The sequence below is a fragment of the Perognathus longimembris genome, chromosome 2, assembly GCF_023159225.1.
Source record: "Perognathus longimembris pacificus isolate PPM17 chromosome 2, ASM2315922v1, whole genome shotgun sequence".
Lineage (NCBI taxonomy): Eukaryota > Metazoa > Chordata > Mammalia > Rodentia > Heteromyidae > Perognathus > Perognathus longimembris.
Genome location: NC_063162.1, coordinates 82,969,852 through 82,996,859, shown reverse-complemented (window position 1 = coordinate 82,996,859; position 27,008 = coordinate 82,969,852). Strand labels below are relative to the sequence as shown.

The 27,008-nt window shown below is 40.8% G+C and overlaps 1 protein-coding gene across 4 annotated transcripts in view; it reads left to right on the top strand.

The window, feature by feature from the left end:
* The first annotated feature begins 14,273 nt into the window (after positions 1-14,273).
* Wipf3 (WAS/WASL interacting protein family member 3) overlaps positions 14,274-27,008 on the top strand; it is an 82,872-nt gene continuing 70,137 nt past the window's right edge. The window contains exons 1-2 of one of the 4 annotated variants that reach the window (XM_048339602.1): positions 14,279-14,428; positions 14,460-14,474. The gene's annotated coding sequence lies outside the window, so the exon portion shown is untranslated. Of the gene's footprint in view, positions 14,550-27,008 lie in introns of all 4 variants that reach the window. The other 3 variants (XM_048339604.1, XM_048339603.1, XM_048339601.1) reach the window with 3 other exon arrangements.

Here is a 27,008-nt window from a genome sequence, read left to right as displayed (position 1 = left end):
ATGCCTATATGTTTTGATACTGAGGCTTGAACTAAGGGCTTCATGCTTTCATTCAACTCCTTTGCTCATGGCTGATTCCCTGTCTTTTGAGCCACACCTTTAGATCCATATCTTTGGTTGTTTTGAAGTCAATTGTTAACAGTGCAAATAACCATGCTATTCTTTCTCTACAAAATTATCTAAACTGGTTCAGTTTAGATAACAGGAATTAGAAATATAAAACATTAAATGAAATAAATACCTTACATTAAGCTTATTTTTATTAGTCAGTACAACTATCACTATCACCCAATATTATAGACACTAACAATCAAAGCTCTCATGACAAGGTTAACCTATGCTAATTTCAGCACCTGCAGAAAACATCTGTTAATCTCGGGGAAGAACACACACACACACACACACACACACACACACACAATTTCTGCCCATTTCCACTGACAGAATTTTAAGGCCTTAGATCAAAAAATCCTTTGAAATGGTTTACAAACACCATACTGCTACATTCCTAGGTCCTTAGAAAATCAGCCAACTGTTGATGAAAAAAGATAAAAGAAAAAAGCCAAAATGCATTAATGAGACACATTGTGGAAAGAAAGAATCTGTCAAAATTGAGTCTGAGGAGTAGACAGCTAATATAACATCTCTCCCAAGATAGGCATTATTTGAAAACTCACCATAAAAGTTTGCCACTCGAACTAATTTGACAATGGTACTCACTTAACAATAGCTTGTATATCAACCTTACAATGTGGGAAGGAGGGGATTAGGGAGGAATAAGAGGGAGAAAATGGAGGTAACTTTGTTTATAAATAAATGTAATAATTAACTTAGCTATGTAACTGTAACCCCCCCCATCATTGTTTCAATAAAGATATAAATTTTTTTTAAAGTTTGTCAGTAAGAAATCCTGCTACTCAAAGAAACATTTTTCTGATCTGACAAAAGACAGGACCACGTGTGTGTACCATGTGCTTTCACATGTGCCCAAGAGCCCAGGTGTCCCTTTGCCCCTGGCTTTTTCTGGAAGTTGATTGAAGAGCCCCAAGAAGCTTTCCTCTCCTTTCAAATAGCAACTGAAGGTCCTTAATAAGTCTTTTATGTGTGTATGACACAGGTGAGCAATACTAGAAGCAAATCAAGCGATTCTCCTCCTTTCCTCTGGCTAAACTGGGGTTCCATGCTGACCCAATTAGGAGAGAATCAGGAGGATTCTGTTCTGCCCCAACTGAACTTTATTCCCTTCCTCTCTCCTCTCCACTGCTCTGTGATTGCCCCTAACAAAATATTACTTTATTTTTAAATGTATACTTTCCATTTCCTAGCTGATACCAGGCTTCTGTCCTATTCTGAATAAACACTACATTTTGAAATCAAGGTGCCCTAGAAAATAATACCATGCCCAGAATGAACCATCAAATGGAGAATAAACTGCAAATAGCTTCAAGTTATTCAGTCTCCCCAATTACCAACAATAAACTATGAAATAACAAGGAAATTTGCTAATAATGTAATACAAATCAAGAAAAGCAGAATGTGTGTATGTGAGAGAGAGAGAGAGAGAGAGAGATAGTGGTACATCTCACAGAAACCTACTAAAATATTATCTGTATAAAACCATTTGTAAAGTGTCTCCTTTATAACCTACTCTGTTTTCTGAATTGTTTCTGCAGTCGCCCATGAAACATATATCATTAAAAACGAAATAAAGGACCTGTGAACATAGCTTAGTGGTAGAGTGCTTGCCTAGTATGCAGGAAGCCCTGGGTTCAGTTCCTCAGAATTACATAAGCAGAAAAGGCAAGAAGGGGTGCTGTGGCTCAAGTGATAGAGTGCTAGCTTTGAGCAAGAGAAACTCAGGGACAGTGTCCAGGCCCTGAGTTCAAGCTCCAGGACTGGCAGAATAAAACATAAGTTGAATACACTTTTATTTCTATTTGGAACAAAACAAGGTGTGATCCCTGCTTGGGGATAGTGAATGAAAAGGAGTGTTGAAGAGGGTTTGTCGATGGAGTTGCCACTCTGTGGTTGTACTAGTCCATTTTCTGTAGCTATCAGAGCATGCCTGATGTTAGGTGATACATAAAGAAAATAGATTTATTTGACTCACTATTCCATTGCCATGAAATATTACCAAACAATATGATGCAGATATCTTAGAAGTGAGAGCCCTTAGTGGCTCTACAACAGGGTAGATGGTATAGCACACCAGAGATCACATGGTGACAGAGGAAGCAAGAATGGGAATGAGGCCAGGCTTGATCTTTCATAGTAGGCAGCTGTAATAGAATTCATCTGTTCCCATGAGCCTATACCACCCTTCCCCCATATGAGGCCAGCATTAATCTCTTCACAATAGCTGTGATACCTCAGTCACTTTCTATCAGGCCTTACCTAATAAAGATACCACTACCTTTCAATAACCTTACACTGGAGACCAATCCTCCAGCATGAAACTTGGACAACAAAGCACATCCAAACCACAGCAATGGTGTTTGCTCACACCTGGCCTCAGAGACAGTAGGATGGTGGCAAGGAGCAGAAGCCCAAGGAAAAGACTCATTGCTATTGTGAGAATGAAATAAAGAAGCATAAGGAATATGCTAAGAGCACTGCCTGACACAGAGGTAGGAAATATTTAATAAATATTGGCTATCATTACATTTTCTCTAAGAGTTTGATTACTCCTACTCCTTCAGTTCTTTTCCTTTGTAAGACAATGAAGAATTGTTTAGTGCCCCCAAGGAACTCCCGATATGTTTTCTACCTGTTTACATCTACAGATCTGAAGTATATAATGTACTGGGAGTGTCACACTCTAAAATTCCTACGCATTTTCTCTGCAGGATTCTGTGGTCTTGCTATCATAATTTGACTTCACTGCTGGTGTTTTATATTTTCTTCTTCAAAAAGCTTCTCTAGGGCCATTACTTCTCTATTATTCACTAAAAGCTTCTTGATTATTCTGCCTAAACAACCCAGAAGAAAGATATTTTCAGCTGATTGGTAATGTAGGTTGATATATGATCATCTCCTTTCAAGCCTTTCCTGCAGTCACTTTTTTTAACCTATAGAAACCGTGCAGGCAGTGCCATTAGATATGCATGCTGTTCTTTCTGCATGGCACAATATCTTCCTTCAGCTCTACTTTGTTTCTAGTCAACGCATACCAGCCTGTAGTCTGAGACTGGATACATCCAGCAAGCACACAGCCAGTGTTATATTTGAGCTTGTTGCCTTTTAGCAAGGTGCAAGAGAAAAATACAGCACTGGAATCAGAAGTGGGAAGAAAAAGACAAAAATTTCTCTTTGGACCCACTATTCAGAAAAGGGAGAGGGAAAAGGAATGCTGGATCGCATTCCATCCTGGTAATCTTTTTAATGTGTAAAACACACCAGAACTTTTTGAACATTCAAGAACTACAAACAGCAAATCCGTGTAAGGTTATATGAACATATCTAGAATATGTTTGTTTAACCCTCTGTCTACTGCTTTAACATTTGGAATGTGTACAGCTGCTTTTCAGAACTTGTTCCACTATGAAAGCAAAGAAAGAGAAAAGGAACAGAGAGAGGGAGAGAGAGAACAAAAGAAAGGGTGAGAGAGAGAAAAAAGAGAGAGAAAGGATAAAACAGTAAAGTTACAAAGTAGAAATTGAACTCTGGAATGCTGAGAAACAGAGTGTTCATATTCAATCACTGCATGATTTAATCTTATAAGATTATAGCTGGGAGTTCTTTCTCACCAAACAGAAAAATAAAGCCTCTGGTTTATTTAGCTAACCTTTCACCAATGATCTGTGGTCTTTCTGCTCCACGATTTTTCCTGTACAAATGAAGGAAGGTGGGAAAGATTCTGCTTTTGTTAACTTATTAATTCAAAATTGGTTTTATTTGTTTGTTTAGTTGGTTGTTTGGTTGCAGGTGGGTACTGGGATTTGAGCTCAGGAATGGCTAGACAGCCATTCTTATAGCTGAGCCACAACTCCCACCTTTATGTGCTGGTTATTTTTGGAGATAAAATCTAGCTTCCTGTTAGAGCATGTTCCTGGGCTGCACTGCACCTATTTTATTTTTGAACATTTTTTCTTTATTGTAAAAGTGTGATACAGAGGGGTTACAGATTCATATGAAAGGCAGTGAGTACATTTCTTGTTCTACTTGTTACCTCCTCCCTCATTTCTCCCCTTCCCCACTTCCCCTTATTTTTTATTATTTTTTTAGTTTTGTTCTCTTCTTAACTGACAAATAATAATTGAACATATTTATGAGGTACATGTATACATTTTTAGTGATCCAATCAGGGCAATTGGCATAGTCATTATCTCAAACTTTTACCAGTTTTTGTGCTGAACATTTAAAATTCTCTCTTTAGCAATTTTGAAATATGCAATACATTAAGTATAGTCTCTCTACTACTGAATGAGAACAATGTCTCATCTTTCTTTTTCCATCCCTCTCCCTCCAGCCTCTAGCAATTTGCACCTGTTTTAGACTTCCAGTTTTAGGTTATGATAACAGACCCACAAGGCATTGCTCTTAGTTGAGAAATGGAGGGGGTCTCATGAATAGGTTTCTGTCCTGTCTGGCCTCAAACCATGAGCCTCCCAATGTCAGACACCTAGGATTACAGGCATGTGCAAAGATTTCAAGGATTATTGAGTGGTGACTTATTATGTGAAACCTAATGTGCTAAGTACCAGTGGTACTAGGACAATGATATTTCTGCCCTTCAGAGTACAGAAGATAGTTGCTGTACCATCCTGTAAGTGGTAAAGTAGGATGGGGAGGAAGGTACTGAATATTCAGAGGGGCCCTGGCCTGCCATGAGGGCTCAGGGAGCTTTCTCAGAGTAGGTGACCATTGACATTGATAAAGAAGGAGATATCCTCCAGGAAATAAGAACAAAAGGATGTTTTGAGATGAGGAAATAAATTGGATGAAGGCGAAATCTGAAGAATATACAAAGTGGTCCTACCTAGTCTTTGGGATAGTTGGAGCACAGTATGAAATTGGGAGACAGGTACAAAAGGAAAAAAATGAAGGGGCCAGTCTTGGTAGTTTTTATTAACAAGACTAAGTTATTTGGGTTGTAATATAAGGTCAAAAGAGAATGATGAAAGATTTTAAGCAAATAAAGTTAGGAGGATGAAGTTTTACTTCTAAATTAACATGGCTGGGGTAGGAAAGAAAAGAACAGAGCAATGGAGCCCAGTGAGCTCAGGCTGGAGATGGTAATTGACTAGGGCTGAACTTCATTATGTGACAAGAAGCAGAATGTGACTGGAAGCAGAATGTGAGGGACTAGAAGTCAAGGAGAAACAATGCAGAAGAAAGATGAATTCCTGTTAAAATGGCTTCCATTACAATTGGCTGGGGTCACAGTGGGCACAGCTCAGCTGAGGTGTCATAGATTATGCATCCAGCCACTCTTTTTTTTTTTGTGCCAGTCTGGGGGCTTGAACTCAGGGCCTGGGCACTGTCCCTGGCTTCTTTTTGCTCAAGGCTAGCACTCTACCACTTGAGCCACAGCGCCACTTCTGGCTTTTTCTGTTTATGTGGCCCTGAGGAATCAAACACAGGGCTTCATGCATGCTAGGTGAGCACTCTACTGCTAAGCCACATTGCTAGCTCCCAGCCACTCTTTTAAGGAACGTGCTGGGGATAATTCCTGGACTGGTCACTAAGAGGACAGTTTTGTATATGGTGACAGGATAGAGAATTTATTTCCATTCTCATCAGCCTTCAGGCTTTTGCAAGCCCATTTTCTTCTGAGTGCCTTTTTATCCTCAAATATGGTGGCCAAATCTTCAGTTCATGCTCATGACCTTTGTGATAACAAGAGATAAGCCCTTTATAAATTGTAATGTCTATATTGTTAATGACTGTTTTAACAAAGAAGCTGAGATTTGTTTTCTTGTAGATAATAAGCCACACAGACTATGCAAGCACTGAAGAAAAAGACAAAGAAAACTAATCTTACAAAGAAACTAGGATAATTGAGGGAGGAGTGGGGCTAGGAGAGATGGGGGAGAATAATGAAAAGGGTGATAATGATCAAGATGCATTGTACTCATAAATGGACATGTGGAATTGAAATCCCTTTGTACAACTACATAAAATTAATAAATTATAATAACAACAATTTGAAAAAAGAAAACTAATCTTAGGAGGTCTCTGACCTGGAGAGAAGTGAGGAAGGATTCATCACTTTTTGTTCCTACACTCCATTGGCTGTTCCTTCTACTCACAGGAAATACTCTGAAATAGCATTATTGGAGATGGTAACTTGGGAAATGTCCACAGTAATGATTCTCATTTTAAATAATAATGATCTTTGAGTAGGTGTTGAAATGAATGAAAAGTTAAAAACATGGTACAGTAAAAATAAAGTTTTGTACATTTCTGCAGTCTTTCATAGAAAAATTAAGTACATTTAATTTCATGAACTCCACAGAATCCATCTCTAGTCTTCCGGTAATGACTCCAAGACCCAGCAAAAACCATTGTATCCTTTTTGTAGATGAAAGAAGAAAGATTTTGAGGGTCAAACACGCTATTGACATAATGAAAATCATATATGTACTTGATGAGAGTTTAAATCCCCATCTCTGGGCTTTAAAAATCAGGTTTGGCATACTATTGTATGCTGTTTACTTAGAAGAACCCAATATCTTGAACACTTCATAAAATCTTGTTTGATGAATCCTTTGTGGATTGTCAGAGGTCAACTCTAAAAAGGTGTTTCAGAGAATTCCTTGCTTCATTTAGAGCTCTCTGATTTTCCTAAGTCCTGAAACCTTTTCATCTATTGCTCTTTCTTCTTAGCAAACAACATGTTCAGAGTTGTTCATTCTTTGATTCATGCACTTCTGGTGGACTTGGTCCTGGCTGCTTCCTTCTGTCTCTGGCAAAGTGTTGGAAAAACAAGTATACAGTAATGTGTGTTCTGTACTTCCTCAGTTCCTTTCCACATCTCACCCTCCAAGATGAGGCTTTGTCTTAGCTCACATGCTGAGCTTGCAAATACTAGAGCCACTGATAACTTCTGCTGCCATTCAATGTGACACCTTTGTTTAGCATGGCACTGTGGATCAAGGTTTTTCTCCCCCTTGATTTTTTTGTGTTCCTCCTTCCTCTATGCCTGCCCCCCTCTGTCTCTCTCTGTCTCTGTCTCTGTCTCTGTCTCTCTCTCTCTCTCTCTCTCTCTCTCTCTCTCTCTCTCTCTCTCTCTCTCTCGTTCAGAAAAGCCTGTGTTCTCCACAGGTTTCCTCTGTGCTCACTCCAGAAGTGAGGTAGGAGATCTGAATCTTTCCTGTGTTTCAATGCACTCTGTAATGGTAGAGTTTTGGAGGCAGCATGATGGAACCACGCTGCATCCACAAGGAGTGAATTATCCCCTCCTTGGTCTCCCACTGGCACAGAGTTGCTGTTTAAGTACTGCCTGCTCTCCTTTGTATATACTGTATTTTGAAGTCAAGTTTCTCAGCCTAGGAAACCACATAGCTTCAGCCTGGGTTCAGTGATGAAGTCTGTAACCCTTAACTCTTAAGATAGCAAGCTGTGCCTCCTCACTGTGCCCCAACACCACAGGAGACTCAGACCTACCTTCTGCCTGACAAGTGTTCCCACTCACTATGGTGCCTTAAGAATAGCTTTTCCCCAAGGGTCACAGCTACTACCTCAGACTATCTAGCCCTTCTAAAGTTTTTTAAATTATTATTATTATTATTATTATTATTATTATTATTATGGTAAAATGCACATCACATAAAATGTATTCTTTAAACCATGTTAAAGTGTACAAATCAGTACTCCAGCCCCAGCAGCCACTTCTTGCCTTCTGTCTTCCTGCATTTTCCTGGTCTGGATATTTTGTATAAATGGAACCAGTCTTTCTCAATTAACTCAGTACTTTTTCAAAGTTCATCATAATGTAGTAAATGTAGCAATACTCTGATCTTTTTATTATTGAGTTATATTTGATTATATGGTTATATGACATCAGTTGATAGAAATTTGGCTATTATGAATAGTGCTGCTATGAAAATTCATATATAATAGTTTCTCTTTATCCATTGTTTCATTTCTGAAGTTTCTGTTACCAATCGTCTATGGCAATCAAAAAATAATACATCCAAGTTTTAGACATAAAACAATTCATAAGTTTTAAATTGCTTGTGTTCACATAGCTCACTCTAGTTAAATAATAGCCCAAAGCACAAGATCATTGAGACTAATAATTTTAGTATAGTATAGTGTTATAAATAACTTAATTTATTGTTATTGCTGCTCTCTTCCGGTGCCTATTATCACAGGTAAGAGGATGTATCCTCTATTGAAAAGGAGGAATTGCTGCATAGTTTTTTGTTTGAATTCCTGTGTTTAATTCTTTTTTAGTATAGGAGCAAGAGTAGAATTCCTAGGTGATATGGACAGTGCATATTTAATTAGAGATAAGGGACAAAAATATTTTTCATAACAGCTGAACCATTTTCTGTTTGTACAAGATATAAAGGATTCAACTTGCTGACATCCTCATCAATACTAGTTTTTTTCACTTTTTGCTTGCAATGGATGTAAAATTAGCATATCATTGTGGTTCCAAGGCTACATCTTTTATTTAAAATACTAATGCTGGGCTGGCATGTAGCTCAGTGGAAAAGCAGTTGACTAGCAAGTACAACATCATGGGCTTGATCCCCAGTACTAAAAAAGAAAATACATTAACAACAACACACTTAAAAAATTCAAACAAATAAATACTAATGACTATTAAAATCAAACTGCTAAGTATTTGTCCAAAAGAAATAATACTGTTTATCTTTAAAAGGCTATTACAGGGGCTGGGGATATGGCCTAGTGGCAAGAGTGCTTGCCCCGTATACATGAGGCCCTGGGTTCAATTCCCCAGCACCACGTATATAGAAAATGGCCAGAAGTGGCGCTGTGACTCAAGTGGCAGAGTGCTAGCCTTGAGCAAAAAGAAGCCAGGGACAGTGCTCAGGCCCTGAATTCAAGCCCAGGACTGGCCAAAAAAAAAAAAAAAGGCTATTACACAAATATGCAAAATATCTATAGTTTAATATTCTAAAACTGGAAATAACCTAAATATCCACCAATAGGTGAATGGACAAATAAATTTTGCCACATTGACCCAATAAAATACTTATCAGCAGTAAAACTAAATAAACTACACAGAACACAAGAAAGAGTCTCAGAGTCTCATGTATGATTCTAAAATACAAAGCTTCAGAAGGGAGAAAAATAATTACAGTATTTGATCTATGGTTTCCATGGGCTGGAGGTAGGGACTGATGACAAAGGGACACCAGGAACTTTATTGGGTAATAGCAACAGTTTCTATCCTGACAAAGTTTATAGTTACACATTTGTATACATTTGTAAGTATTTATTAAACTATGCTCTTAAAATGGGTATGTTTTACTTACATAAATGTTCACTTACTGAAGTTGATATTGAAAGTTGAAAGTTTTAGAGCTTATCAAATGTACAGCTCAAAGCTCTTATGCCACTCTGTTCTTTTTGACCTACTAGACTTGTGCAGTGAGATAAGGATAGAACAATAAGAAACAGGTTTCAAGGTTATAGACAGCATGGTCTGATCTGAAGTACAGATGTTATTCAAAGTATTCAATGCATAATGTTATCATTACAACTGTACATGCTACAAAAAGAAAAATACAGGAGGTTATGAGAATTTATAATAAGACAAGTTGACCTACTTGAGATCTAAGCAAGTGATGACTGAATTTACCTGAGTTCAGAAAATATAAAGAGGAGGTCATCCATGAGGTATTCTCTACAGGATGGAAGAACACGTTCAAAGACCTGTGACAAGGAAGAATGTTACTGGTTCAAGGCTTTGAACATTAAACAACATGGTTGGACTACAGGAATAGAGGGAGAAGGCCAAGAAAGTTGTGTTGGAGGGTGGGTCAAGGAAGATTTTCACACAGGCTCATCTGAGCAAAGTGAAATTCCTGAACTATCAATACTGGAAATTAATACAATTAACTGTGGACTTCACAATGATCTTTTTGGTCATAGTATGAAGAGTTTAGGAGAGAAGTAGCAGCAAGTTGCAGCGGGACCAGCTGCTATGGTTTATACAAGTGCAGTCTTCATTGTAGCACTGTTCAGGTGATGGGACTCTTGTTATTTTATTTTACTTTATTTTTTTGCCCGTCATGGGGCTTGAACCCAGGGCCTGAGCACTGTCTCTGAACTTTTTCATTCAAGGTGAGTACTCTACCACTTTGAGCCACAGCGCCACTTCCTGTTTTCTGGCAGTTAATTGGAGATAAGAGTCTCACAGACTTTCCTGCCCAGGCTGGCTCTGAAATGTGATCCTCAGCTCTTAGCCTCCTGGGTAGCTAGGATTACAGACTCTAGCCACCAGCACTGGACTGATGAGACTCTTAAGAGGTGGAATCTAATAGGAATTAGTTAAGTCAAGGGAGTGAGCCCTCAGAAGGGATTAAGGCAGTTCTGTGTCTTGAATCCTGAGTTAGTTCTTAAGAAAGAAGTTATAACAGCAAAAAGGACCCATCTTCATCCCCTCTCCTCTCTCAAACACACACATACACAGAGATGTACTCTTACTCTACTCTTAGTCTACCCTAAGGTGATGCAGCAAAGGAGATCTTTGCCAAAGGTAGCACTGTGCTGTGTGGACTTTCACCTTCTAAATCTAAAACTTCTCTTCTTAGTAAGTACACAGTCTCAGGTATTTCATTATGGTGATGGAAAAGGGGCTAATATGCCAGCTAAGAGATTGGTGTGGGACTCCTCCAGAGAGGTGACAAGTGGTGGAGCAGATAGATGAGGCTGGTGGACTGAATAAAGTTTGACATACACAATCTGCATAGATGAGGAGATGGACAACACTGAGAGTGAGTCAGGTTTGGCGGAAACACCACATGAATTCTATTTTAGACAAGGGAAGTTTGAGGTTCTGCACCACCAAGCTCTTTCATACTTGATCTTCGCGGAAATACCTCCCTGCCCCAGTTTCTGGCATAGAGAAATTCCTGTTCAGCCATGGAAGTATTCAGATATCACTTCTTCCCACCTCCTTCCCAAAACTGGATCCACTGTTTCTTCTGTATTATTTCTTTGTTAGAAGAGACTCTACTATGAAGTAGAATTGCAATGTTCTGTTTACAAGCATGTACTAACTAAACTGTTAGTTCCCTAGGGAAAGGGCTGTGAATCCATCTTTGCAATGTCAGCACTACTCGTGCACGATCGCCAGAAAAAGCTGATCTATAAACATTTGAGAAAATGAAGGAAATGTATGTAGAAAACGTTTCGGATTTCTATAGTGCCTTCTGGCCTAGAGCATCAGAAGTTGCAGAGAAGATACAAATATACGTTTGCAAGAGTGGGTGCTGCAAGTAGAATGCATGAAAGGTACACTATTGCAGGCATTTGATGAGTAATGAGAGGAAGAGTTTTGTCCTTTACTAGGTCACTGTACCCATTAGAAAACATTTGCTTGCAAGTTTAGAAAAGCCAGTCTCAGTGACTTAAACTGTAGTTATTTTTCTCATATAAGAAATAATCCAGCAGTAGCCAGCTACTAGCTTCTGTTTATGTGCCTAATATATACAGTGTTTCTCTCTGCCTTCCTGGTCATACTGGCCTTTAGACTTCACATTTGTTGTCTTATGGTCACAATCTGGTTGTGGCATCACTAGTCATCTCATTTGCCTTTGAGGTATAAAGAAAGTGGAATATAGAAAAGCTGAGGCAGACAAAGATTTTCTAGAAGCCAATCCCCAGCACATTGGCCAGGAACCAAGTCAATGACTTTCTTAGCCAAAAGAAAGGCTGGTTAGAGATGAGAGATGAATGGAAGTCTTAGGAAAACCTTCGACCTCTCATGACCCTGGATTCTGTCCATTGGGAAGAAGAGAGTGGCTTGGCTCTTTAGCACATGACTCACAAGATCTGCCACTGAACAAATTAAACCCTCTAGGAAGAACCAATGCCTTTCTGAAATTATATGCATCCTAATGGAGCTTGGTGCAAATAAATCCTCATGAATTTATTCCCTATGAATATTCATAAAAATGAGGTGCTATAAATGGATACAAGATATAGGCACCTGAATGTAAAGCCTTGTGAACTTTCAGTACCAAGTGTCCCCACTTTCCAGACTGGTGTGTGTGTGTGTGCATGCGTGCACACACACGCACACACGCGCGCACACTGGGGCTTGAACTGAGCTTTTTTGCTTAAGAATAGCTCTTTCTGACTTGAACCACAGCACTATTTCTGGAGTTTTGGTGGTTAATTGAAGATAAGAGTCTTTCCTGCCTGGGCAGGATTTGAACTATGATCCTCACATCTCACAGCCTTCTTTGTAGCTAGGATTGCAGGCATGAGCCACCAGCTTCTGCCTTTTAGTGGGTTTAGACCAGGTATTTTTTTAGGAAGAAATTTCCTTAGGTACAGCAGCATCTATCTGTCTCCTAAGATAAATAAGTGTTCATATGTAGGGGGCACAGCAGAAGACTTGATGGGCATTCTCAGGCCCATGGACATGTCTTCTCTCCTGATGCATCATTACTCAATCAGAGCACTAACAGTTACTTAGTGAATTTATTTATTGAATGAAATTAAATAAAGAATTTGTTTATTTAATGAAAGTGAATATTAGAAGCCCGCAAGAGGTTCCCTGGGTAAGGTCTTAGACTTACTTTAAAGTAGTAGTCGTTGATGAAAAATAGTTTTATGATATTTAGTTGGAGTATGTTCTTTGGGTTTCATGTCTGTGATCATATATCATGGCTCAGGAGGAGGAAAGGAAAGGAGGAGCAGAAGATCTAGGGAAGCACTATTTTCATTGGTCATCATTGTTTATTTAAACTTCTTGACCTAAATCAAAAGTAAAAGCCCATGTTCTTGTAAACACAAGAGTGAAAAACAGTGTGACTGTAGAATTTGTCCTTGTTGTAAACATAAGCCTACACATACTGTCAGGCTATAAACCAGAGCAATTAAGAAAGTAGCTGAGGACTGCTCAAAATAGTAGCCGCCCCCAAAGCTGATCCTGGAGACAGGTTGCCCTCCCTGTGTGAAATCCTCCTGTTGGCACTGAGGGTGGAAGCTCACCTGTGTTCACATGCATTCCTGAAAGCACTGGGCCCAGCCTTACCTCAGCTCTAGACCTTTTGACTTAGAATCTGAGTCAGTTCATCACAGGTTTTGTAGGGCTCTGGCTCCCAGTTGATAACTCATATTGAAAGACTGAGTCAAGAGTCCAGAGTGTATCTTTAGCTAGCAGGAATGCTCTGAACCTAGGAGACAGGAGATGTTCTCCTAACCATCAGTCACTGCACCTGGTACAATTCACACACAGTCTTGCATCCTCCAAGTATCAGAATATGAAACAGGACAGAGACTTGCTGTCATCCCAAGTTCTTCAGCTCCTTAAGCCTATTTGTTTTTAAAGTGTGTTCTGTCTCTCTGTTTCTCTGTCTCTCTGTCTCTCTCTCTGTCTCTCTGTCTCTGTCTCTCTGTGTGTGTGTGTGTGTGTGTGTGTGTGTGTGTGTGTGTGTGTGTGTGTGTTGGAGCTTGGAGTCCATGGGCACCGTTCCTGAACTTTTCTGCTTCAGGCTAGCGGGCCACAGGTTTGTTTGCTGGTTACTTAAGAGTCTCACAGACTTTCCAACCTAGGCTGGCTTTGAACCTCTGTCCTCAGACCTCAGCCTCCTGAGTAGGTAGGATTACAGGCACAGAATAGTGGCTGTTCTTTCCCTACATGATAATTCGTGTCTACTCTTTAGCTCACCTCAGTGACATCAACTCCTTAAAAGAAGCCTTCTCTGTCCTGTACCCCAAGTACCTCTCTACTTGCCTCACTAGATTTTGGTCACCCCACATCGTCTGTGTTGTAGCTGCCATCGGTAGGTAGTTTTTCTTTCTAGAACACGGAACTCCTTAGCGCGAAAAGCTCTCCAGTTCTCTAGATTGTCCCTGTTGCTTTTGCCTGGAGAATAGCTCAGACAAATATTGCCATAAAATCCTAGTAGTGTGTCCCCACAGTGGTGGAGCTGGGCCCCATAGCGGGGGATCAGGCCTAGGTCCCGCAGTCCCCACCTCTCCGACGCGGGACTCTGTACCTGGGAGGGGCGCCGCGCGGCGAGGACACGCCCCTCGGGTGCCAGAGCGACCCCGCTCGCCCAGCCGCGTCCCTGCGCGCCGCGCCGGTGGCTCTGGGCAGAGCCTGCGAGCAGGTGGGGGCGGCCCCGCCTCCGCGTCCCGGCAGCTCCGGAGCTGGTGGTGGCCACGAGCGAACAGGAGGCAGAGCGCAAGGACCGCGGCCCGGAGCGAGCGCCGCGCGTCTGCAGAGGCAAAGCGGGGCGCGGCTGCTACAGGACGGAGCCGGGAGCCGGGAGCCGGGAGCTGGGAGCCGGGAGCCAGTCGGGAGGCAGTGGCAGCAGGAACGACCCCCGCCGGAACTCCAGTCCAGTCCAGGCCCGGCCGTCAGCTGATTGCGGCTCGGTGCGCGAGTCCAGGTCGGTGCCTGGAGGGGAAAGGCGGGGGTCGCGGTCACGGCTCCGGCCGGTCCCGAGGCGGCGTGGTCCCGGGTCGGGAAGACAGGGGAGATGGGAGCGTGCCGGTGTCGAGGGGACCCCGCCAGGCTCTGCTCCCCCTCCCCAGCCTGGGCGCTGTGCGCGCGTCAGCCATCCGCCCCCTGCCACGCTGTCCCGGCTGGGCCGGAGCGAGACCGCTGAGGGAAAGCAGTCGTGTGACCGCCGCCGGTTGCCTGGTGACTTCCCGGGACCCCACTCTCCCGTGAGCAGCTTGTGGAGCCAAGGCCTGCTCCTCTGAAAAGCCCTCCTCTCCTACCCGCGTCACCCCGGAACAAAAGGCTGGGGTCTGGCAGGGCTAGGGGTGTGTAGCCAGGAAGGGCTGCAGTGAAGTAAGGATGACCTAGGCAATCTCAGAGCCTGAGCAGGTGACTTTGGAAAGAAAGAAGTGACCCCCGAGTGAGAAAGTCGGCTGTAGAAATCTACAGTGACTTGCCCAAGGTCACACAACTTGTGATAGCACTGGGACTAGAGCACAGCTATCTTGGACTTTTCACCCAGGTTGATCTCTAAGTGCCCGAGCTCAATCATAGGAATCAGTCTGTGCTCCAGCGATTGACATCTGCCCTCAATGGGCCTTGAAAGACCTTTGAAAGGACGGAGGGGACAGTGGCCATCTCCCACCCGGTACCTCCTCGGGATGCTTAGAGCAAAGCAGATTTGGAGGAGGAGACACCCTGATGTTTGTGATGCCAGGGGGGAGTCTGGCTCGCGTGGGCAGGCACTGGTTCTCAGGAACAGTGCCTCCTGAGGTGGTGTGCCAACTGTGTGGGTGTACCTGCCACAAACAGGGCGGGGGCAGTAGATGGGGTTAAGGCGTGAAGACCCAGGGTATGCTATTCTCTGGAAAGACCAGGGGGGGAAAGGTCGCTGTCCGCTAGAAGCACCTGACACTTTGGACCCTTTTGTGAGCTGCAACATTTAGGGAAGAAAAAAAAAAGTCACTTTGTAGCAGGAAGTTGGGCGGTGACTTTGCCTCTGTGTGACTTGGTCCTTGGTTGTAAAATAAAAAAGGACCTTTGTTTGGCACAATCAGTGTCATTTAGAGAGTTCCTCTCAGTCCCCTCACCAGTGTCCTTTGTCACTTCAGAGGGAGGATTGAAAGTTTGTTTCTTTCAGTCAGCACCAACAGTTAATACTAAGAATCCAAAAGCCAACCTTCTGTTGAACAACATTTCCTTAAAACTAGACAGAGTTGATGAGTCAGGAGAAGGAAGGCCTTTGGGCCTTGAATTGATCCTGACAAGAGCTGATGGAGGCTTTGAGAGTGCTGGAATTGCTCTCCCACCTTGGCTTAAGTAGTGGTGGCCCAGGGGTACACAGGGAAATTTATGAAGTTTTTTATGCCCTAGAGACATGGACACTTACATAAGTTTTGCCCCAATTTTTTAAAAAGCGAACAAAAACTTTAATGCTAAAAATCTCCTTCCCGTGGTAATGCACAGTTTGCTGGTGTTTGCCAGCTAATGTATTTTGTTGATACATTTAAAAACCACAAAAACCAACTTAGGATAGAAAGGAGAGGACATGGAAGCAAAACAGATACACAGCAGGGCACTTTACAGAAGATTGTCACACACGTATCACTTTATATGGTTCACAGCAATTCTTTAAAAGGAGGTATTATTATAGTGCCATTGTTACAGATGAAAATGTGAATAATAACAGAGGTTAAATGACATACTTAGGGAAGTCCCCCTCCCCCTCAAAAAACCCTGGGTATACAGGCTTCAAATATTAGGCTTGTGCCATCAACAGCAATTTTGCAGCCTAGCAACCAAGGGGTCAGAGACTTGTAGGCTGCCTTATAAGTGCCATAGGGTCATCCACCCCCTACCTTTTTTGTGCATCCAAGAGCCTCTGCTTTCATGCAGTTGTGATTGTGACATTGTGTTACACAAAGTTAGCCTGAGCAGAAGGGATGGAGGAAGAGTATGTGTCTAAGAACATACAGTTTTAGGAACAAGAGCAAGCCAGCTGGCTGGCCCAGCCTGGCAACGCTCTTTTTTAGATTTATTGTTCAGGAACTATATAGTACAGGTTGTGATTTTACGGTCACTCCAACACACATACCAATAATGAATAATAGAACCTAGATGCAATCTGAGACACCAAAATGAGATTAACAATAGAGAATAAACAACCTGATCTACCTTCTATCATTTTAATAAACATATAATTATTAATGGTAAAGTTTTAGAACCTACAAAAGTAACTTAGCAGAAGGAAGGAAATATGCTCTCTAGCAAATATCTTATATATTAACTGTGGTATAGAAACACTTGAATATTAAGGTACAGTATCATAACATCTAGGGAGAAATCCTGAAGAATTTGTGCCAATGTGTCTTGTAGTGGTTTTATACCTATGCCTAAAATTCAGAATTTACAAAGGGAGAAATATATTTTCTTTACCACCAGTTCCAAACTGCAGAGTTAGCTGCTGGTCTTAGAATGATAAGATTTTGGTCATATATAATTATGAGCATGGGCTCCATGGGGTGTCTCTGACTGAGTCCCCTCAACCCAGGGCTATCCAGTGTGACTATGCATCACAAAGTTATCTTTAGGAGAGTTTTGTCTTTTCCCAGTAGCATTCCTGCCATCTGGCTGCTGGAATATTTAGAAAGGAATTATAATATTTGACTGACTTGGTTGATAGGGTGACAAAACAAAGTTGAAGAGGGAACCATTAAATCAGAGTTAAAGTCAGTGAGACAATGACTAATTATTTCTTTATTTGCCATGGTACAAAACCTAAGACTCATGCTCCTCCCCAGCCATGCTCAGCAGGTGCAGTACGTGTGGTTTTTCACTGACTTCAGCCAATTGCACACTTGAAACTCCCCTTTTGCTGTTTGAGGTGGCTTCTTCCTTAGACCTGTTGAAGGGAATCCTCCTTAACTTCTCAAACATACATACACCAGTGTTATGCAGCCAAGGAAATAGGGATTGAACTGCAGAGGTCAAGTGCAAGGAGATAAAGTGAAATTGAGCTAATGTGGCAAAAGTACCAGGTGAGCACAATGTGAGTTAGACATTGTGAGGAAAATGTGCAAAGTGCACTTTTTAAAAAATTACCCTAATATAGGTGATAAATTCCAATGAGATGCTGAATCTAGCCAGGATGGTGGCATCTAAAAGAGAGCCAGTCCTAACTATAGCCTCCAAGTTAGAATCAGCTTTCAGGTTAACTGGGAAGAGGCAGCAGGCAGCCTCCGATCTTTGAGTTTCTGGAAACAGGCATCCATGAGAGTGCATGTGGGTGTCTTGGCAAGGTGCCCAAGCTGCCATCCACTGTTCCTCAAGGACTAATGGCTAATTCATGCCAGGAACAGGATAAGAGTTTTATAAGTGCAAAACCATCACAGGAGCCCTATAAAGGAGCTGGTTCCTTTTACTTTCACTATAAAAGAGAACTTGATTAAAGGGCTAAGCTACTCTCAGAATGATCATGCCATGCCCTGTTCTGGTCTCCTATTAGTCCTCTTTTTCTAATCCCAGTATACCCTGGATCTACCTGACTCATTTATCTTCACCCAAGTCTCTATGAGACAAATATTCTATCCACCTCCACAACTTGCTTGTCATGTGATCGGTGCTCCCTAAAGGCTGAGTGAATTAGTGAGTGAATGGATTAATACCTCTAATAGTGTTCCAAGGCCAAAAGCCAGTTGTTTTGGGGGGTTATCTATTGTTTGACTTCCACTGTCTCATTTTTCTCTCTTGATAACTAAACTGGTATGGTTGTATGGATGAAAGGTAGGTTTCTCCTTTGGGCTGAAGAATGTTAATAAAGCTCAGGTTGTAAAATCCGAAGGCCTAAACTTCTTAAAAAACTAAAATGCTATTTTTCTTTAGTATAATTGGGGGTTTTGTTTGTTTGTTTTGTTTTGTTTTGTAATTAATTGGAGATGAGAATCATACATACTTTTCTATCTGGGCTGACTTTGAATCATGATCCTCAGTCTCAGCCTCCTGTGTAGCTAAGATTATTGGTGTGAGCCACAGGTACCTGACTAATATGCTGTGTTTTGATGATGATGATGATGATGATGATGATGATGATGATGATGATGAAGATGATGATGATGGTGATGATGGTGATGATCTGGTGTTTTTAAAGTTACTTCCTTTAAATATTTTCTATTCCATAAAGAATTTGAGGATTTTTACGAACAATAAGTAGTAAATATCCTAAAATTTATAGATAATGAACTAGGCTAAAGGGAACAAATAGAGTAGAAAGTGAGAAAGTAGAGTAGAAAGTAGAAAGTAATTTAGAGAATAAGAATACTTCATAAGGTGGAAGTATTTTTCCAGAGATAAGGTTTAAAATTTTTTAGAGTGCTATGGGATTTCTGTATGTTACCTCATAAGTGAAGATAGGTTTCAGTTTTAATCTTTCATCATAGAAACTAATAAAGTGTGGAAATAAAAAAAAATTTTAGAGCTCACAGCAGACAAAACAAAAAGAAAAACTCAAATTGTTACCTGATCCACAGCAACAATGAGATAAAAGCAGATCAGTTACACCACTTTTCCTGCTCCTGAAACCAGGGATAACTTTCTCCTGGCAAGTCTTCAAGGCAGTCACTGTTGTCATAGAGATCCAAGTCTTCAACATCATCCTCCCCTAAAGACAAGTGGGTTTTGTGATTGAGGACATTAGAGATGTTCTAGAACTTCATTGACTGTAGTTCTAGAGACAGAATCCTAAAGCATAGTTAAGAGGACAAGATGGTGTTGGTCTAGGGACTTGATATTTTCCTGTGTTTATTGAGCTTGGGAGAGCAGAGAGATTGTTCCTTCCAAAGCTGAGTATAAATCTTGTAAGAGACAGGTGGACAATTCCACCTTCAAGAAAACTGGCTCTGGCTGAAGCATTTATGTAAAACAAAAATTTATGTATTTAGGAAGATCCAAGGGTATCCTTGGCCAAGATTGTGTAGTCATGAATTTCACTGATACTGAAAGCCCACGATTCCTGTAGCTTCAAATTTTTATCATATTTGGAAAAAGATACAGTGCTAGCAAAATTATATTTTAGCTCTAAATAATTGTGTGTGTGTATGTGTGTGTGTGTGTGTGTGTGTGTGTGTGTGTGCGTGTGTGTGCATGCTCCCGCGCACCCATCCTGGGCCTTGAACTCAGAACCTAGGAGTTGTCCCTGAGCTTTTTTTGTTCAAGGGTAGCACTCTACTACTTGAACCACAACTCCACTTGCAGCTTTTTTTGTGGTTAATCTGAGATAATCATGTCACAAACTTTCCTGCCCAGATTGACTTCAAACTATGATCCTAAAATCTCAGTCTTGTGACCAGTTAGGATTATAGGCATAAGCCACTGGCACGCAGCTTCTAAATAACTTTTAAACAAAATAACAGTAGTCATGTTGTTTTAGTGTGTCTCGCATGTATACAAACACACATATATAAATATGGTATGTATCTATATCCAGCTATGATATACATGATATATACACATGTGATCTGATGTCATGTTCAGATATAACTTATACCAATTAGCCTTGTATTAATTTGCTGAAACAAACAAAAACAGCTGAATTTACCGTAAACAGATACAAGTTCATTTGTTATATGGAACTAGACTCTCAAGAAAAGCAGTCCAGGGCTGGTACAAGAGTTCACACAATGCTGTCAGAGATCCACCTCCTTCTGTCTGTTTTTCCATCCTTAGCCTGTAGGTTTCTTCATGGTTACCTATGAATTCTGTGTCTCTAAGGACAGTGTAAATAGCTAGAGTAAAGGTTGTTCTATCCAGCTGTTTCCCTCAGAATGCAATGCCCTCCCCAGACTTCCATGTACATCTCATTGGCAAGAATGATGTCATGGTGATGCTCTAAAAAAAGGAGAGTCTGAAAAATCAATTTTTAACTGGGCAAATTGCATACCCACTCCAAATAAGCAGTTCTACTATGAGAAGAAGAAATGGTTATTGCATAGGCAACAAGCAGTATCAGCCACCAGCAGACTGATTGCCACTATCAGCCCTTACTTAATTACAAATGGCAGAAGATGATTTTAGGAAGATATGGGTGATTTCAGGAAGTTTAAATAGTATACTTTTCCACATCTTCACAGAATTAGCTCTAGTGAGTATCTAGTGGGTATCCATCTGCCTGCATGAAAATTTGTAAATTGCCACCCTGTACTTAAATTTTTTTTTCTCAAATTTTTATTATCAAACTGACGTACAGAGAGGTTACAGTATCATACGTTGGGCATTGGATACATTTTTGTACTGTTTGTTGCCCTGTACTTAAATTTTAAATCTAAATATCTATTTGCCTCTGTAACCTCTCTTATTTGCGATATATATATATATATATATATATATATATATATATATGCCAGTCCTGAGGTTTGAACTCAATGCCTAGGCACTGTCCCTGAGCTTCTTTTGCTCAAGGCTAGCACTCTACCTCTTGCACCACAGCATCACTTCTGACTTGTTCTGTTTATTGGTACTGAAGAATCAAACCCAGGGCTTCATGCATGCTATGCGAGCATTCTACCACTAAGCCACATTCCCAGCCCACAATAATTTTTTAAGTAAATAAACCAGATAGATAGATAGATAGATAGATAGATAGATAGATAGATAGATAGATAGATCGCAAATTTCTATTTGCTAAAAGCATCTGAAACTCAGGATATTTCAAATCATTTTTCTCTATCCATTCACCATACTCCTCACTTTCTCCTACTTTATTTAACATTAAATTGTTTGGGGGGGGGGGGGTCGGGAAAAGTCCTAGGATTATCAGGGGCTCTTATTTCTCTTCCATCCACAATGTCAAGTCTGATCTCATACCCAGATCTATCACATTGCTGTTACTCTATTTGAAAGAAATGCCAGGCATCTGTGGCTCACACCTGTAATCCTAGATACTCAGAAGGCTGAGATGTGAGGATTATGGTTTGAAGCCAGCCCTAGCAGGAAAGTCTTTGAGACTCTTATCTCCAATTAACCACAAAAAAACCACAAATGCTTTGTGATTCAAGTGGTAGAATTCTAGGCCAGAAAAGGGGGTGGGGGAGGCTTATAGACAGTGCCCAAAGCCCCAGGACTGGCAGGAAGGTACAAAAGAAAAATGAAGGAGATGAAAGAAGAGAAGGAAGGGGAAGAAAGGAAATACCTATCTTTGCACATGAGAATCCCTGAATTGATCTGCCCAAGGGCCCTACAATTTGTTTTCCACACATAACCCCCAAGGTGAGGTTTTTTGTTTTTTTTGTTTTTTTGTTTTTTTGTTTTTTTTTTTTTGGCCAGTCCTGGGCCTTGGACTCAGGGCCTGAGCACTGTCCCTGGCTTCTTCCCACTCAAGGATAGCATTCTGCCACTTGAGCCACAGCGCCGCTTCTGGCCATTTTCTGTATATGTGGTGCTGGGGAATCGAACCTAGGGCCTCGTGTATCCGAGGCAGGCACTCTTGCCACTAGGCTATATCCCCAGCCCAGCCAAGGTGAGGTTTTGAAACCACTAATGTCTAGCAATGTCTTACCTTTTTTTTCAAGTCACTATTAACACATAGTTGTATAAATTAATATGACTTAAATATTTCCATGTGTACCATAGTCATTCATAGCTCTAAAACTTGAAAAAATTAAAGCTTATAGCCAAATTCTGAGTCTAGCTCTGTGAGTTCTGTGGCCACACACTCTCTCTTCCGTTCGGCACAGCTGGCTTTTGCCCTGCAGTACATAGTAAGCCTGGCCTCAAGCTTGCCTTCTTAGGCTTTCGTTTATAATTCTTGGAAGTAATTAATTACCTTTTCATCCGGGTTTCAAAATTATGTGATATTTTTCTTTGTCTTCCCCTAAATTCTGTTTTTCCTAGTATTAATAATATGATGCCAATTTGGTTTTTGTGTTGTTGTTTTGGGGTTTTTTGTTGGTCATTACATGTCAGCTGTTATTATGAGCTGAACAAGAGACACAAGGAATATGTATCCATCAATTTATTTACGCATTAATTTATTATCTACTTAGTGACTGGCGTAGTGCCTAACATATAGAAATTCAGTCAACATGATCATTCCACAGTATTTATATGTATCAAATTATCATGCATACACCCATTAATATGCACAATTATTATATGACAGTAAAAAATAAAAACAGTATTTGCTCCATTGCATGGACTGTGTCATGCCTGGCAAAGGCAAGGCATGGTGGGAGGGACATGTGAAAAGGCTGGGAACAGGGATATCAGATTCAATTCACTTTCGCCCAGTTTTGCATTTCCCAGCCATGATCTCACTATTATTTTCTACCTTTGAGGCTTTCTTTCCTCATCTGCAAAATGAGGATGGTACTATAATGTAAATTTTTACTTCCCTAATAGAGCAGGTGATATTTATCTACTTCCAGATGGGAGAAAAGGGGGAAAGAATCAAAAGTGAGCTTTTTACTTCCATTTAATGACAGAAATGTCCAGTTGCCCGTAGAGCTGTTATTTATTGGAACTGTCTTTAAATTTTGATTGAGGTATTTGTATTTCAGTTGTGCTGCTTTGTATCAATTCAGGGTAAAAATAAAGTAGCTTCAGAAATACTTAAGATACTTAAGTTAAAATATGACAAATAAGCAAACATTTTTCCTGAATTTAAAATTTACCTACTCCCCATTTAAACACCTTTAGCACAGTTTGTTGTTCTGGATTTCACCCAAGTGTATATTCCCCAATATTTGGAATCCACTTGAATACTCTCACAGGAAAGCCAACAAGAATACTGAGCCCATGCTTGCAGTGTGCCTTCCTGGTGTTGAATGAGTTCTAAATGATAGTCATTTTAACTCATCCCATGTAAATTACATATGCCAAAGAGTGATGGCCTGGAATTTCTGACTGTAGGAGCTGACGTACAATGTTTTGAAGCCTGAGGAACTAAGTGACCAGCTATTTCAGATATGTTCACCTCTTGGTCAATATCCTGTGTTATTGCATTTCATGAATGGCAAGTATCCGTTACAGCTCGAACCAACTCACAAATGATTTGTGCCCAGTAAGGAATTGTGTCAAAAAACTGTTCCTTGGCTTTACAATCTGATAACAGACTTGTCAAACCTTAGGGGTTATGAATGGTTTGAGAAGAGCTATTTTATTCCATTCTTGCCTGGTATATTTGGTCACCTCTGCCACTGTGGATGGCTGTACTAGTCTGGGTGAGGGGCCAGCACCATGAAGCCTATTTTCAACTCCTGGCTCTAAGAACTTCACAATGATTTCAGTGGTTTTATTTATTCACTTCCTCTTTCACTTCAGCTACTTTTCTGTTTTATCTCCAGTTGCCTTTCTTTATCTTCTCAGAGTCCCTATCTCTTTTCTTTGAGTCTTTTTTTAAAGGGTTGATTTATTCTTTTCTTTGGGTTAATAATTATATGTCTTGTCATAGCTTTCATCTGCTTCACAGCAGTATTTATTCTGACAAGTGTTCGTTGCCTATTTTTTCCTGCTTCTTATCTCAGTTTTTTAATATGATTTCCTTCTTTTATTGTTTAACTGAGAATGAATTAAATATTTTTTGAACCTACTGTCTGCAGATTTACTTCAGGAAAAGACAGGCAGGTTCTAGACAAGCAAGAATTCTCTTTGGCTCAGAAAATTTTACCTTATCAGAATGAGACGGTCGAGGAGGGAGGTAGAACAGGAGAAAAGGAGAACAGGAGGGAAGGAGCTCAGGGAAGGAAGAGGGGAAGGTAGGGACAAGGAAAGGGGAAGGGAAGGGAGGAGAGAATAGAGGAGAGATGAGCTAAGCAGAGGTGAAGAGAGGAATTTGTTATAATTCTTATTGAAACACAATTTATGTATTCACATGCAGATAACCTTAGACTTCTGTCCCAACCAGCAGATAGACATGGGCATTGTGTGAGACTCCTGAAGTACTCTGCCCTTTTCTCTCTCCTTTCTAGAATGTACCAATAGCAGTGGCTTTCCTTTGTCATTCTCTTGACTTTCTGGAGGGTGAAGGGTCCAGGCTTCCTCCTACTACTGTCTCCTGTACTGTTTCTTATTCTACATGTAGTCTGACTGTTTTATCTTCTCCCTAGGGAGCTGGTGCCTTCTGTTTTGGAGAAAGAGGCAGGGCAAGGTATCCAAGCTCTGCGGCCACAGGCATGCCCTCCTTCCACATCTTACCCAGACCCTCTGATTGACCAGACTGGGCACAGAGCATTCGTGGCTCATTTACTGAAGTTCAAGGATAGAGAAGTCTAGTTTTACTACAGAAAATGAACTTATAATTTTGACTCTGCCTTTTATTGTTATTTATATATGAGAAAATAATATAATCAGGAAGCTGGCCTTACATTGCAACCATGTCAGGACCTGAAGAAAGTATTGAAAAGGCAGCTCCTCTGAACTTTCTGTGGTTGCACAGACTGTGTAACTGCCTGGCACTGTCCTGGGAGATTCTCTGAAACTTCCAGAGCTGTGGAGCAAAGTGTGCATATTTCTCTCTTAAAATGTTGGCCACAGAAACATTCCAACACAGAAGACAAGGGTTTCCCTGCTACTGCTGTATGCTACTGGCTCCAGCCTGCTGAAAGTAAATGGAACTACCCAAAACTGGATCTTTATTTTTTATTTTTTTGTCAGTCATGGGGCTTGAACTTAGGGCCTGGGCACTTGTCCTTAAGCTCATTTTTGCTCAAAGCAAGTGCTTTATCACTTTGCGCCACAACTCCACTTCCAGTTTTGAGTGGTTAACTGGAGATAAGAGTCGCACTGGAACTTTTCTGACCGGGCTGGCTTCAAACCGCAATCCCTAGATCTCAGCCTCCTGAGTAGCTAGGATTACAGGTGTGAGCTACCGGCGCTTGGCCCAAAATGGAATATTTTAAAAAGAGAACACAACTTGTGACTATACATTTTCTAGGACAGACTAGCAGTCATGCAAATCCCTTATTGGTAAGATACTCCCAAAGATCCTTACTTATGGGTCTACAGTGTAGACTGTGACTTTCTTATAAGCTGCTATCCCCCAGAGCTCCTCAAAGGGCAGAGGAATTGTTAGAAATGGGTATCCCAGGCCACATTCCAGACCTATTAAGTCAACTGAGATGTATTCTTCATTGATTGGGACCCAAGTGTTTATCCTCAACTAAAGATTGTTCAGATTGCTGGTATACTTGAGTTTAGAGTGTATGTGGATAAACATTTTAGCTTAATAATTCTAGTGCTTATTCTTATTATTGCCCATATATAGCAAGTGGTATTAGTTGACTGTTTACTGTAGAAATTTAAAGGATTTTTTTCAGAATAAACTATTTGTCTACAAGCATAAATTGATTTATAGTAAATATTAAATAAGTTCGCTGGTATGTGGATGTCGCAGAAATCTTAGAAGGTGTATGTGACTTAAAGTAGCATGGTGCTTAGATCCCTGGCTGTGAACTCATATAACCTAGTTCATCTTCTAATTCACTGTGTGGCTGACAGTAACTTTCTTAACCTTTATGCATGCATCAGTGTCCTCATCTGAAGAATGCAGCTAATAATATTGCCTGTCATTGGGTGTTGTATTACATAAGTAGTTTACTATATTAAAAAACCTAATAGTACCTATCCTTCAGTAAAGAGATGTATCAGAATTAATTTGTTTTAATTGCTGTCTAGAAAAATAATGTATTTATTTCCTCCTATGTTGTTAGGCCAACACACAGCATCTCCCTCAAAAGGCTAAGTATTTCCAGAATTTTTATGCCATGGAGGAAGGGGTAAGGGAAATAACTTTCATGTATCAATGGGAGTGCAATCTTACCAGGACGCAATGGTAGGTAAGGCACAAGTGCCAGGGAAGGGCTGGACAGAGAATCAGCTCTAGTTATGCCAGAAGTCAATGACAACAGGAAGTGATCACTCAGGAATCATCTTCACCATCACCTACCCTTTTACTTACAGTTTTACTTACTTCACCTGCCTTTACCATTTCACCTACAGTTTGGGAATTTCTCCACCTGTATTGTATTCTGAGAACTCTTTGTCTTTATTTTGTTTGCTGCACCTAGGCTCTGGATTGTGCTCTCCTGCCTGCCAGCACCTGTTAGAAAGCAACTTGAATAACTAGTCCTTAGATGTTACAGGCCCCTCCTGAGACACAATGTGAGATATGGATTGCCTCATGGCATTCACTCACCTCCATTAGTTCAGAGGTGAGAATATCTGTTCTTTTCTCTAATTTCATAGCCAATAAATCAAAACAGCTCATAAGGACAATGTCAAGACATGGAAAATAGCTGTACCCTAATGGCTTATACCTGCAATCCTAGCTACTTAGAAGGGGGAGATCAAGAGGATCACAAGCCAAGGCTTGCCCAAGCCAAAAAAAAACAAAATCAAATAGATGGTCACAGTGCTG